Source organism: Euprymna scolopes, chromosome 16, assembly GCF_053919585.1.
Source record: "Euprymna scolopes isolate OS-2025 chromosome 16, ASM5391958v1, whole genome shotgun sequence".
NCBI lineage: Eukaryota > Metazoa > Mollusca > Cephalopoda > Sepiida > Sepiolidae > Euprymna > Euprymna scolopes.
In genome coordinates, this window is record NC_136497.1 from 810,361 (window position 1) to 824,096 (window position 13,736).

Sequence of the window (13,736 nt, forward strand, 5' to 3'; positions counted from 1 at the left end):
TTTTTTAATGTTGTGATTTAATAAAAAAATATCGTTTATTTAAGCGTTCTAAATTATGAGATGAAAAAATGAACGAATCTTATAGTAAACAAGTGTTATCTCCCTCTGCACAATGACAAATTGTAAAACAGCATTGAGCAATCTCTGATGACCTGTGAGAACTCTTAGTGAATGAAATAGTTTTTGTTTGGTTGGTTTTTTTTGGGGGGGGGGTTACTTAAAGGTGGTCCGCATTTCTTTCTTGTAGACCATGGTTGAAGATTTCTGTTGATTCATTCTTGGAATGGTTAGTTGGAATATGTTCTTGAATAAGATGACAATTTTTACTTGTAACTTTTGAGATATCTATATTTCCTTATCGAAGAGTTGTTTATGACTGGATCACCTCCAGATATATGACTGTATTTATCTATAACAATATATGTTTTCTTAAATAATCTCAGCCACCGAAATCTAACTATGAAGCCTCTCTGTCACATGATTAAAGCATGAACCAATCCAATATCTATTCCTGTATGTGGGCTACAGATGACTCGATGCCAAACCTTGACAATCATAACTTTTAAAAAATTCAGTTACAAAGGTTGAAAGCTACTTGAGGATGGTGAATAGTGAGATTGTCAGTTGGATGATGAAACACTACGATGAAACAATATACCAAATTTCATTACTTTAAAAGACATCTCATTGACTATTTGTTAACATAGTCGTCTTCAAATCTAAAGTTATCTGCAGGGAAACAGTCTCGTGGCAATGTGTTTTACAGATGAGAAGTTCATAGAAATAATCCACTTGGCTTTAAATACACTGCAGAAGAAAAGGAGTCTATTTTGCAGTGGTGGCAGAGGAACGAGTTTGTGTAGTGAATGTTTTATAATGAGAAGCAGAGATTGGAGCTCAATCAAGCACATAGCATAGAGGAAGGGTAACAATGTCTCTTCTGTGAGGAGATGCTGTAGACAAGATTCATGTATTAACTGATAACACTATTTCCAGCAGAATAATCAATGTTGACACAAGCAAGGCAATGGTTGAATCCTTACAAAATGACCTCCAGTTAGTCGTGTTAGGTTGAGAATATAAAAAAAGCTGATAACATTTAATGCGATTAGTACAAAAAAACTTTCTAATCCCTGATTATAATTCTTACCAAGAGTCCAACAAGCAACATGAAGTCGAATAAATACATAGAAGATACTTCCAAGTCTACTGCAAAGAAAGTAGCCTCCTTTTACCGGATTAGAAAAATTATCACACCTGCTAATATCACATGTCTCTATAAAGCCACTATTCGCCCATGCATGGAGTATTGTTGCCACGTTTGGGCTGGTGTGCCAACCACTATTGTCTCGTTCTTGGATAGTGTAAAAAAAAAAAAAAAAATTTCAATTACAAGTTCCACACTGTTTACCAAGCTCCAGCACTGTCGCATCACCTCAGTGTCACATCTGTGTTTGTTTTACAAGTACTTCCACAGAAGGTGTTCTGTTGAACCTGCTGTACTTGTGCTAACTCAATGTAAATACGGCCAATCAACCCAACTAAAAGCAATATTTCACCTCTTCACTGTCACAGTCTGTAGATACCGGAAGATTTTCTACTCTAATGGCTTCTTTCAGACCAGGTAGCTTTGAATTCCCTGTCTGTTCAATGTTTTCCTAACCGTACCAACATGCAGAAATTTAACTATGGTGAACAAATATCTTGCTGCCCATCTCCCTACTCAGATTGCTTCTTCTCTACTCCTACTACAGTAGACCATAATGCTTTAGTGTGGGAATGTGTAAAAAAAAATTGTTTCAAGTTCATCTTCAACAAATTTGAGAAAATGGAAACTGACGCGAAATGGAGAAGAAAAAGCAAAACTACTGACATAACTGGTTAGATAATAAAACGATAATTTTCAAGAATTTGATCGATTAATTTCCTCTGAGAATGGCTGATAATTAAGAAGTATCTGTAGATTGGGAGTGGGAATAGAAAATTAAAATTTGACAATTTTCCCATGATATTAAATAAAACATGCTGATATGAAACTTTTTTTTTTTTTTAAATTATTATAATAGGACGATAAAAAGCATTTTTTTCAAAATTTGTTATCTGCAAAAACACTATTAGAAAACTAATCAAAAAGAAAAACAAGACATTATTATTAGGTGATTGCTTGTAGTACCATCATGGGAAAGTTATTAATTACTATGGATACATATTTCCCTTTTCATCAAATGAGATGACTTATTCTTTGCATGAAAAAGTTGTGATAGAAAAACATTTTGTTAGTATCAACATGACATGAAAGTTTGTAAATATACGACCAATTTTCTTTGGAAGTCAATTTCTAAATTGAGGCAAATTAAGTTAATAATTTCCTTTTTTTAATTAACTGAAAATTATGAACAAATCTTGCCTTTTATGTTAAAAACTACCAGTGATATGTTGGGTTGGTATTTTTTATTCTTATTAAAAACTAGCGGGACCTGTGGAAATTCCACAGCGGACTCATCCATATGTAATATATTGATGTTGGCATTCTGTAGATGTTCGGCATAAATGGAGATGCTCAGATATTATTATAGTTCTTTTGTTAAAACTGCAAAAGTATTAATCTAAGCTAGCAAGGACGCCCAGCGTAACCTGATCGTAAAGTACACTTAAATAGGATATTTTAATTCTTGCAGATTTCGTATATATTATTGTAGAGTTAATATTCTATCATTTTTTCATATATTATAAAATTGAGATTTCAAAAAAAAATATATATATATATATATATATTTCCATATGACCTGGGTGCATCATCTTTGATTAAAACCAAAATTTATGAAAAAAAAAAAAAATATATATGTATATATATATAACTTGACTTCCTTCAGCTATAATTGAAACCAAAACTTCGGAAGAATTCTTGATAAAATTATTCATCAAAAGAATAGATTACTGGAGTGGCATCAGCTATAACCAAAGCTTATGAAGAATTCTTGGTAAAATTATTTATTACAAGAAATGGAAGTCCATAACAATTAAACGACTCTGATGTAAGCATGACACAGAAAATAACACAAATGCTATCATTAATATATAGATGTTATAATAGACCCTCACTCACTCTTTTCCCTTTTGCTCTCTTTCTTTCCTGTCTCTCCTATTTAGAAGTTCCAATATATTTTGGAAATTTTAAATATTTATGGAAACATTTTGTAATTTATTTATGAAACTTTCGTCACTCCCCCCCTCTATATCTTTTTTCCTCTTCCCTTCCCTCTCTTTGCTTCATTCCATTTTTCTCATCATTTCTCTTCATTCATCCTTTATCAATGTAATTCGCGCTTTCTCCCACCATCTGAGCATTCATGTACACATATAAACTTTGCTCGGTAACAAGCACGATAAGATAAAAGGTTTTAGTAGCATATAGGGTACTTATCCAGAATACAACCAATGTCATGGTTACATTAGAAGCTTGAAAAGTTGGCACAAAACTACCAGACGATAAATTCAAAATACGGCATTGTAATCAAACATGACAAAAAACACTGAAAACAAAACTGCAAAATTAAAAGAAAATAGTTACCATCAGTTTAATCATATGAAAAATTTGTTGTCTGTGTTTTTATTTTATTTAAAAAACACTTTGAAATTAATAATCTTTTTATTTCGTTTTTTTTTCTTTTTTTTTCTCCAAGAAAATCAATTTTTTAATTTTTTTTTTACTATGAAAACAGGAAAACACCGGTTATATATATATATATATATATATATATATATATATATATATTTCAAGGACCTTTCTTTAAATTATTTAAAGTTGCCATGTCATGGAACCTCAAGTATACTACCTTCAGTATTTGAACCACAGCTATTCTCGATTGTGAAAAAAGTGTAAGTCCTTATGGATGTCCAATTCCTCTTCATTTCATATTCGTGTATTGTCATGTAAACTTGTCTATAAAACGCCATCATTTTTATTTTTTTATTTTATTCACGTTCAACCCTAACAAGGCATATCGCCATTTGAATGTAAAGGCTACCATTTGGGATCATGCCTTGGAAAGCTTAAGATATTAGTTTACATTACATTTAAATTCCTGCATATCAGTACAGCCAGGTAACAGGAAGGCAATTATATCTAGTTGTTTCAGGGAAGAAACTATTAGAGTAGAAAGCTTTCTGGCATTTAGTGATTTCAACAGTGAAGAGGTAAGATTTTGTTGCTAAGTGGGTTTGTTGGGGATATGTACGTCGAGGCGGTACAAGTGCAACGATTTCAGAGCACATTCCATTAAAATACTTGTAAAACAGCATGTCACATTGCGACGATGGGACAGTGGTTGGAGCTTAGTTGACAATGTTGAACCTATTAGATTGGAGACTTTTTGGACCTTATGCAAGAGGTATAGATCAGCGGTTAGGGTTCACCAGCCCAGGTGTGGCAACAATACTTCATGAATGGGCGAACGATGACATTGTAGAAGTACAGGATATTTTCAGGTGTGAATAGTCTTCTAGCACGATTGAAGGAACTCACCTTCTTTGCAGCAGCCTTCGCAATGTATTCGTTCCAGTTCATATTGTCTGTGAATGTTAAGCCGAGGAATTCTCAGGTAAGGTGTTATTTGTCATGAATATTGGTGGTTGGGAAGGCTTCCTGTAATTGTTAAAGGAGAGCAGCTTAGTCTTATTAGCATTAAATGTTACCAATCATTTAGGGCGCAGGGGTCATTTTCTAATGATTCTGCCATTGTCTTAGATTTGTATAGATTAGTTCTTCCCTAATGTATGCTATAGAGCATTGTATCTTCAGCAAACATACCCATCTCGGACACAATATTATCAGGGAGGTTGTTTATGAATATCTGGAATAATAGTGGTCCAAGGATCAACTCCTAAGTCACTCCAGCATTAATGTTATGCTGTTTGGATGTACATCCATCAATGACAACCTGGATGGTCCTATTGTCTAAAAAAGATTTAATTATATTTAGTAAGTGTTCAGTTATACCATACTATTTAATTTTCATTAGCAGCCCTTCGTGCCAAACTTTGTCAAAGGTCTTGGATATATCAAGCGCCACAGAACTAGCTTCGCCTGTCTTATCCAGTACATGCATTCAGAGATGACTTACAACATCTGGCACATATTAAACCACATGAAATTCGGTCAGGTTCTGGCTAAGTATATATAGATATAACTAGGTAGAAAAAGGTTTAAATATAAAAATATTTTTTCTTTCCGGCTTCAGCCTGGCATAAATCCCATTTGAGTAAAACGATATTTTCAGTTTTAATCTTTTCCTGATTGACTAGAAAATCTGAAAATTTTATGCTTATATCCGACAACATTCTTTAAATAAAAGTATTATTTGTCTCAAATTGTGAACAAAATAATGAATTAACATTTCACTAAAGAATGCAGCAATATTTTAGGAACTGCTTCCTGACACTCTATATAATCTCTTAGTGTACGAATACAATCAACATGCAACATATGGTAATCATTGGCCAACAGTTCGCTAGTTAAGAAATATAAACAGGTCAGGGTCAAGCAGAGATCAGATTAAATCAAGACTACACTATCACATTGACAGAATACAACACTTATCACGTTGACACACCAGTTTTCGCCAGATCACCAAAGTTAAGCAACAATGAGGTTGGTATATGGGGCGTGTTTATCTCATGGAGGGAAGGCGGGAGATGCACCCCCGCCCCCGACCCTGAATGAAGATGCAAAGCAACAGGAAACTACTATCTTTACTTGCCTTCTCGAAATTACAATAGCTCTACAATTTGGAGAGCCATGGTTGCCGATGTTGTTAAAACAGCAGGGCCATTGCATTTTATATTCATTCGGACTATCACCTCAACACAAGAGGCAATGCTGTCTGACTGATGCAATACCCAAAAGATTAGAAAAAGAGTTTGAGGTCTAACATTAGTAATATAAAAATACCCTTGCATGCATTACCCCCACCTCCCAGCAGCATTTACCATGGACAGGTTAAACCGTCCATCTCTGAAGAACGAATGTTTTTAGGGAATATCGAGTTCACAAACCGTTTTCAGCTGCATTATATAAGTGAACGTGTGTGTGTGGAATGGTCTCTAACAAACTATTGTCAATTTTTGGTCTACAGATACTTGACATATCGGGGATTCAGACTTGTGGAACAAATTCGATTTGGTTTGTAGGGGGTAAATATAGCTGCTAAGAAGTCAAAATGTAAAAAGTGCAACTTGGCAGGCATAAGTCGACTAAACATGTATATTCTATGCATGTGCAAATAAACATACGTTAAACTGTATTAATTTTTAAACTTGGGTATCCATCTGTCCTTAGGTCATCGTAGCAAATATTGCTGGAGAGCTAAATGTTTTGGTTTCGATTTTAGCTGATGGCACCCAACTTATATTATTAGACTTTTGAAATCATTTAATATAGATTAGGTACAATATAATAATCAATAGAGAATTGGCTTTATAAATATTGAATCTGCATGAATTAAAATAGTATATTTAATAATCAGGCAATGCGATGTAACATGCTAGTATTAATGTAAGACTGTTAAACAGAATCAACAAGCTGAGACCAAGGAAACACATTATCTGTCTACATATGATGGAATATAGAAAAATAGTAAATGCTGAAGTTTTAAAAAAAAAAAAAAAAAGGTGAAATAAAATTGGTAGCATACAATAGAATTAAATGCCATGGCAATATTAGCAGACAAATGCAAAGATATACTCAGTGAGATGCAATATGGTTTCTATTCTGTGAGATTTACAGCTGATGTACTTTTATATCATGTAGGATTACTGAATCTTTCAAGAGGGGCTTCGTTTCTAGAGCAATTCATCTTGACAAAGGTCTACTTCACAAGATTTTCAGCTATGGAATAGCTGGAAGTGTCCTTTCAATTATTAAATCCTTTCTCTCTGATAGGCTTATAAGAGTAGTCATTGATGGATAGAAATCAAAAGCTCATAGTATTAACGGTGGTGTCCCTCAAGGTTCCATCCTGGACTGAACTCTCTTCCTGGTCTTCAAAATCACATTCTTTGATCAGTCGTAGACATTTATGCAGACAAAACTGTAGTCTATGGCAACACTTCAAAGGCCAGCAATGGCCAAGATCTTTCTGATTCTCTCTTCTGATGTTGAGAACGTGGTGCAGTGGGGTGGAGGGGTCTGGTTAATTTTAATGCATCAAAAACCAAGTTTCCTTCCTTTCATCATAATCGCTCTGACCCCAATCACACTTCCAATTGAAATGTCTTGGAGACGCTCCATGCTTGATAAGCTTCTACGAATGATCTGAAATGGAAGACATACATCAACTGTTGCCAAGATTGCTGGAAAAATGGTTTGATCTATCTATATAAGAGACCGGTGCACCTTAAAATTGAGTACTATTGTCACATCTGAGAAGGAGCTGACTGGTATGCCCTATCCTGCCTTGATAGAGTTCAAGACCAGCTTCGAAACCTAGTAGGTGATGCCTTTTTCTCTTCCTTGCAACCTCTTCCCCCATAAAAGAGACATTGCAAGCCTGTCTCTGCTCTGTCATTATTTTCATGGCAAATGTTTGACTGAACTCCAATCTATGGTTCTTCCTTGCCAAACTTTCACGAAACTTTCGACTAGCTGCAACCACGTTATACAATTTCCTTCACTCTCTAACTTCCTAACTCTAAACGCAGATTCCATGAACATAGCTTCTTTCCCAGAACTGTCCATCTTTGGAACACCATTTTTTACTTTATTGCATAGTAAAGAATGAAGAAAAAGCCACAATAAATTCTTGTGCAAACGGCTAAATACAATCAAAATATTGATACATATGTATTGTCACCATTTTGATATTAGTCTTATGCATAGTCTGCAGCTGTTCAGACCCTACAAGCACAAATTAATTCCACTATGAAAACTAATTGCACTAATAGACAGTATAAAACAGGAGCAATATCAAAAACAATAAGTGCTAGAATTAAAAGACTGGGTTTCAAGCTTAATCTGACTTAATGTTCTTAAAAGAAAATTTTTCTGTAGTAGGAACACCACAAATCTCAATACAGATTAAACTGCAGTTCAACAGTGATACACTTCAACATGACTAAGATGCCAGTACTACAAAGGAACATAGCTATAATGATGGAAAACAGGAAAAAATACAAAGTTCTTACCAAACGCAAATAAAACTATGCTTTTCTTGGAAGGGAACTGCTCACAGTTCTACTTGAGCCCAAAGATTCCACATACCTCCTGTAAGTACACATCAACCACTAACTACGAGTCATTATACTTACAAAAACCACTAACACATGCACTCATTAGGTGACAGTGATGTCAAAAAATTGATGGGTGTATCAGATATACAGAATATATACTAGCAAGGGAAATGATCCTACCTGACATATTAAAATGACGGACTGAGATTCAGCAGCGTTATGAGAAATGAAATATGAAAGATGCAATTCTCAATCAATCATGCAACATCAAAATAACAGGATTGAGTTGACGATAGCAAAGTAGTTAATCACACGGACTAAAAGCCTAGTTGTGCCATGTTTGAATCCAGTTCATTCCACAGAATGACTTTCATGAAAACCACACTTGACCTTGTTTCTAATCTTCTAAAAATGAGGTAAATAAAACAGGATTGCAAGGTCCAATCACCTGTAATATAGCCATATTGGCTTTAAGATCTTAATTAATCAAGCACTCGTCCATTACCTCGCAAAAACTAATCTGTTTGACAAACGGTACGGATTTAGGTTCGACTGCAGATATTTTAACAGTAATCTCTGAACTCATATACCATACACTATAAGGCGGATATATCCAAGGCATGAAAATTAAATCGTATGGTATAATTATCCTTCTTAGGCAATAGGACTATCCAGGTTGTCATTAATGGACATACATCCCAACAGCATAACATTATTTGGATTCATCGGAGTACTGTTCTCAAATTAAGTGTAATTTTCACAACGTTTAAGTTGATGTAACTTCTGATCTTCAGGTGTTTCTGTTGAACTTGGTAATTTGTATAAATTTTGAATGGAACTCTTTATTTACTTCACGATCTTGTTCATTATGACATCTATCCAGTCATGGCTAAGTAATTCACAATTGTATTTTTGGGTCGCACTAACCAAGAATTGAGCCTTCAGGAAAAAGTCACTTTTACAATTAGTTTTTCCAAGTACTTTACCCACTTCACCACGGATTTTTGCAGATAATTCTAATACAAATTTTAGGAGCTTTAAACCTAATTTTTATTTCTAAATATCACTATTAGTAATTATTACTATATATATATATATATATATATATATATATATATATATATATATATATATACACACACACAGTAATATATATATATCACTATTAGTAATTATTACTATATATATATATATATATATATATACGCACACACACACAGTAATAAGTAAAAACAATATAAGTATTATTTATAATAAACGGTTCCCATATCGTAATGAATTCTACATTAGGTCTACTTAGTTGTTGTATCCCGATGTGTGTTGATTCTTTGAGTCCACCATCCTTCTGTCTATAATTCTTACTTCATCCTATAATGGTAAATGGTTTCTTTTTTGCTCAACATAGTCAACATTTTGAAGCTGGAGGTTCCAAGGCTGAGATAGCTCCCTAAAGGGGCTAAGTGGGAAAGCTCTTTCTCTGTTCTCCACCCGAAAAACCATTTAAAAGAATTCAAGTTGAAAAATCCTGCATCTAGAACCCCAATAATCTTTTCCCTTGCACGATTGGATGTAAAAATACCTTATGCAATAATCATTTTTGTTTATAAGAAAGTGATCTCCGGAGTTATCATTGATTTTTGATTGTGGAGAATACTTCAATTAATTTCCAGATTTATCCTTGAACTGCAGAGGCCCAGGTCTACTGATCGGTGCACCTGTAAAGTAAGGGATCAACCCGATGACTGACAACGAATGAGCAGCATGTTAAAGGTATTGCCACACAGATTTAGAGTCATGTGCATTTTGTGCACTGAGCATCAGAGCAGTGATTTTCTGTGACCATTGAGTAACTAGTCACATTTTGAAGAATCCATCACTAGACAAAGTTAAAAGTGTAGCCACGGGAACTTAAGACGTCAGATTTTCTTTCACTTTCTTTTCTGCCTTCGTGCCATGGGTTCGATCCTGTCTGCCTACAACCACTTTTTTTTTTAACACCTCCAAACACCCGGGCAATGCCGGGCACCCATGCTACTGGAATAATAGAAATATAGTTTGTTATTCATCGATTTTCATATTAATGAATTAGCTGCCCTAGAAAGACGCTATAAAAAGACCATAGGCAAGAGTAGTTGGCAGCAAATAGAACTAGATGAATGGAAAATGTCCCGAGCATGCGCTCTCTCTCTCTCTCTTTCTCTCTCTCTCTCTCTCTCTCTCTCTCTATATATATATATATATATATATATATATATAAAATAAACTTCACGTATAATGGACTTCATATATATATATATATATATATATATATATATATATAAAATAAACTTCACGTATAATGGACTTCATATATATATATATATATATATATATATATATATAAAATAAACTTCACGTATAATAGACTTCATATATGTATATATATATATATAAAATAAACTTCACGTATAATAGACTTCATATATATATATATATATATATATATATATAAAATAAACTTCACGTATAATAGACTTCATATATATATATATATATATATATATATATATAGTCATCCACATACAGTACTGTTTCGCTGTTTCACAGCTCATCAGTGCGGCTAGACAGGCAACCACCTCAAGCCAGGATTGAAACCCGACTGTCTGTATGGCATATATATATATATATATATATAAAATAAACTTCACGTATAATAGACTTCATATATATATATATATATATATATATATATATATATAAAATAAACTTCACGTATAATAGACTTCATATATATTATATATATATATATATAAAATAAACTTCACGTATAATAGACTTCATATATATATATATATATATAGTCTTTGAAGTTTTTAACATTTGAAACCACACAAAAAATTATTTTTTATCATTCATTAAAAAAAACATCTAGTCAGTAAGTCATTTAATCACCTGCAATCACTGCATCAACTCTCAAATTTACTATAATACCAATTTTTATATTTTTTAAGGGATCATCAGTTGTTTACCATGAAACACTGTTTCGGGGATTTAAAAACAATATATATATATATATATATATATAAAATAAACTTCACGTATAATAGACTTCATATATATATATATATATATATAAAATAAACTTCACGTGAAATCACCTTTTTCTTCACCTATGCTTCACCTTTTGTTATCAAGTAAGATCTTTGACTTGCTTGCAGTTTCATCAAATACTTTTGCATGCCAAATCCGATCCTGCATTTTTCAAATTCCTACCCTCTGATGAGAAGGAAAGTATTTCTTTGAAACTCTGTAGATTAAGGATTATCCATTTATTTAGTGTTTCCTTTTCAAATTAAATATGTTTTTAACTGTTTTTCAAATTGTTTTTTAACATGTTTTATTAACTATTTCCTCTTATATATATATATATATATATATATATATATAATATAAAGCTGAACGTCTGTGTGTGTGTGTGTGTGTGTGGTCACGAATAGGCTCCTATATGGTTGACTATTTTAAAAACCTGATTACATATAATGATAAAAGATGTATCGAGGACCAGGAATGGGTATGTTTGATCTGGCAGAACGATGGTTCATAAAAATTGTGGGGTCTGCGTTCGCGCCTGGCCCCCAAAGTATGGAAATAAAAAATGAAATAAAAAACGTTTACAGGTGTTTTTGATATAGATGTTCATAAGAATACTTTGATAAGTATGTTTCAACTTAAATAGGGATGGTATAATAAAATTGTGGGGTCTGTGTTCGCGCCTGTACTCCATGGAAATATGGCACAAACTTTAACAAAGACTTTTCATATCTATTTGCGTAAGTATACTTTGATAATTATGTTTCAGTTTGAAGAAATATGGAATAATAAAATTATTGGGTGTTCGTTCGCGCCTGACCTCCATAGAATGTAAATATGTCACAAAGTTTAACAAGGTTTTTTAAAAGGGGTGAGGGTCCACAATAACACCTTGACTTTAATCTTAATTCACGTTAGCTTTTATTTATTGTTTTGAGTTGAATCATATTGTGTTGAATAAATTCACCTCATAAATTCACGTTCTTATTAAAATGAAAGCCAAAAAAAGTCAGAACTTTAGATAATTCTTGAAACAAATTTTGCATAACTCTGTTTTTGTTCCTTCTCCACTTGCACGTGGCACTCTTTCTAAAATAGATAAATAGATAAATAATAAAAAATAAGAACGTTACTTGTTATCGTATCAAAAGAAGGAAAAAAGCTCACATGATTATGTGTCTTTTTAAAAACATTTACATAACCTTTTTATTTTTATTTATATATCTGTTTAAGCTTTTTCTGTCAGTGTACTAGAAGGAATTCAGTTGATTACAACCCTTTCTGTGTGTTCTTTACATTACAATAGTACAACCCTGAATCCGACGGCGAAATACTACATCGTTCAATACTGTAAAACTGAAACGAAGCTGTTCTGCTTGAAAAGGGCGCCATTTTCTTTTTATTCATATTTATATCGATTCTTTGCTTTAAAAAACTAAAGTAATTACGTGTTTACTTTTTAATATCCCATTTTGCTGTTTCGGATTATTTTACTAAAGTAAGTAAAGTTTTATTATTTTTCAAAACTGTTTTTTTTTCTTTGTTTTTCGATATTTTATTGATATTATTTAGTAAGAGTTTTAGCAGAAAAGCCAACAAACGACTACCCGAAAAAATAAATATACAAGAAATAAATGTTACCATAGTCAATAAAAGTTCAGTTCATGTTTTTTTTTTGTTTTGAAATAGTTTTTAATGCTCTTTACTTGACATAATTTCAGCGAACCGAAATTAAAACGAAATTTGAGGCGATAACTACTTAAATGAATTTTTATATAAACTACACATGCCATAATCGAATATTCCTCAAGCACAAAATAACGGAAAACATTAAAATATGTTTATAAATATTCCTTACATTAACAGAACTCTCTTAAATTGTTAACACAGAATGCTCAGGTGCCCCTCCTACAAATTGAAAACGGTGCTCTCCATTTCAAAGTCGCTGCCATTTTGATTTTTTTTAAACCGGTTCGTGAATTAAAAAAAAATTCTTTTTTTACAAACTATTTAAAAATACAAACCAATGAACTTTTCTACCATAAAAGTAACTTTTATTGACTATGGTAACATTTATTTCTTGTATATTTATATTATTATTATATATATATAACATTTTCTCTTTGTAAGGAAACATCATTTTGTTGGTCACTCTTGGCAACGAATGGAAAAAAGTTGATATAAAAAGATATATTTTCGCGAAAATTATCTTTACTTTCATCATATTTTGCTTAGGGTAAAATTTTTGAGTATCAAAACCTATCTCTTTACAACCCCCTCCTTTTTATAACCTATCATACTTTCATCAATCACAGTCCATTTTCTGTAGGCTGTTTTTGAACCCAGTCAACGACGGGTACTTCTGCTAGTATATATATATATATATATATATATATATATATATATATATATATATATATATATATATGGTGATTGTCACT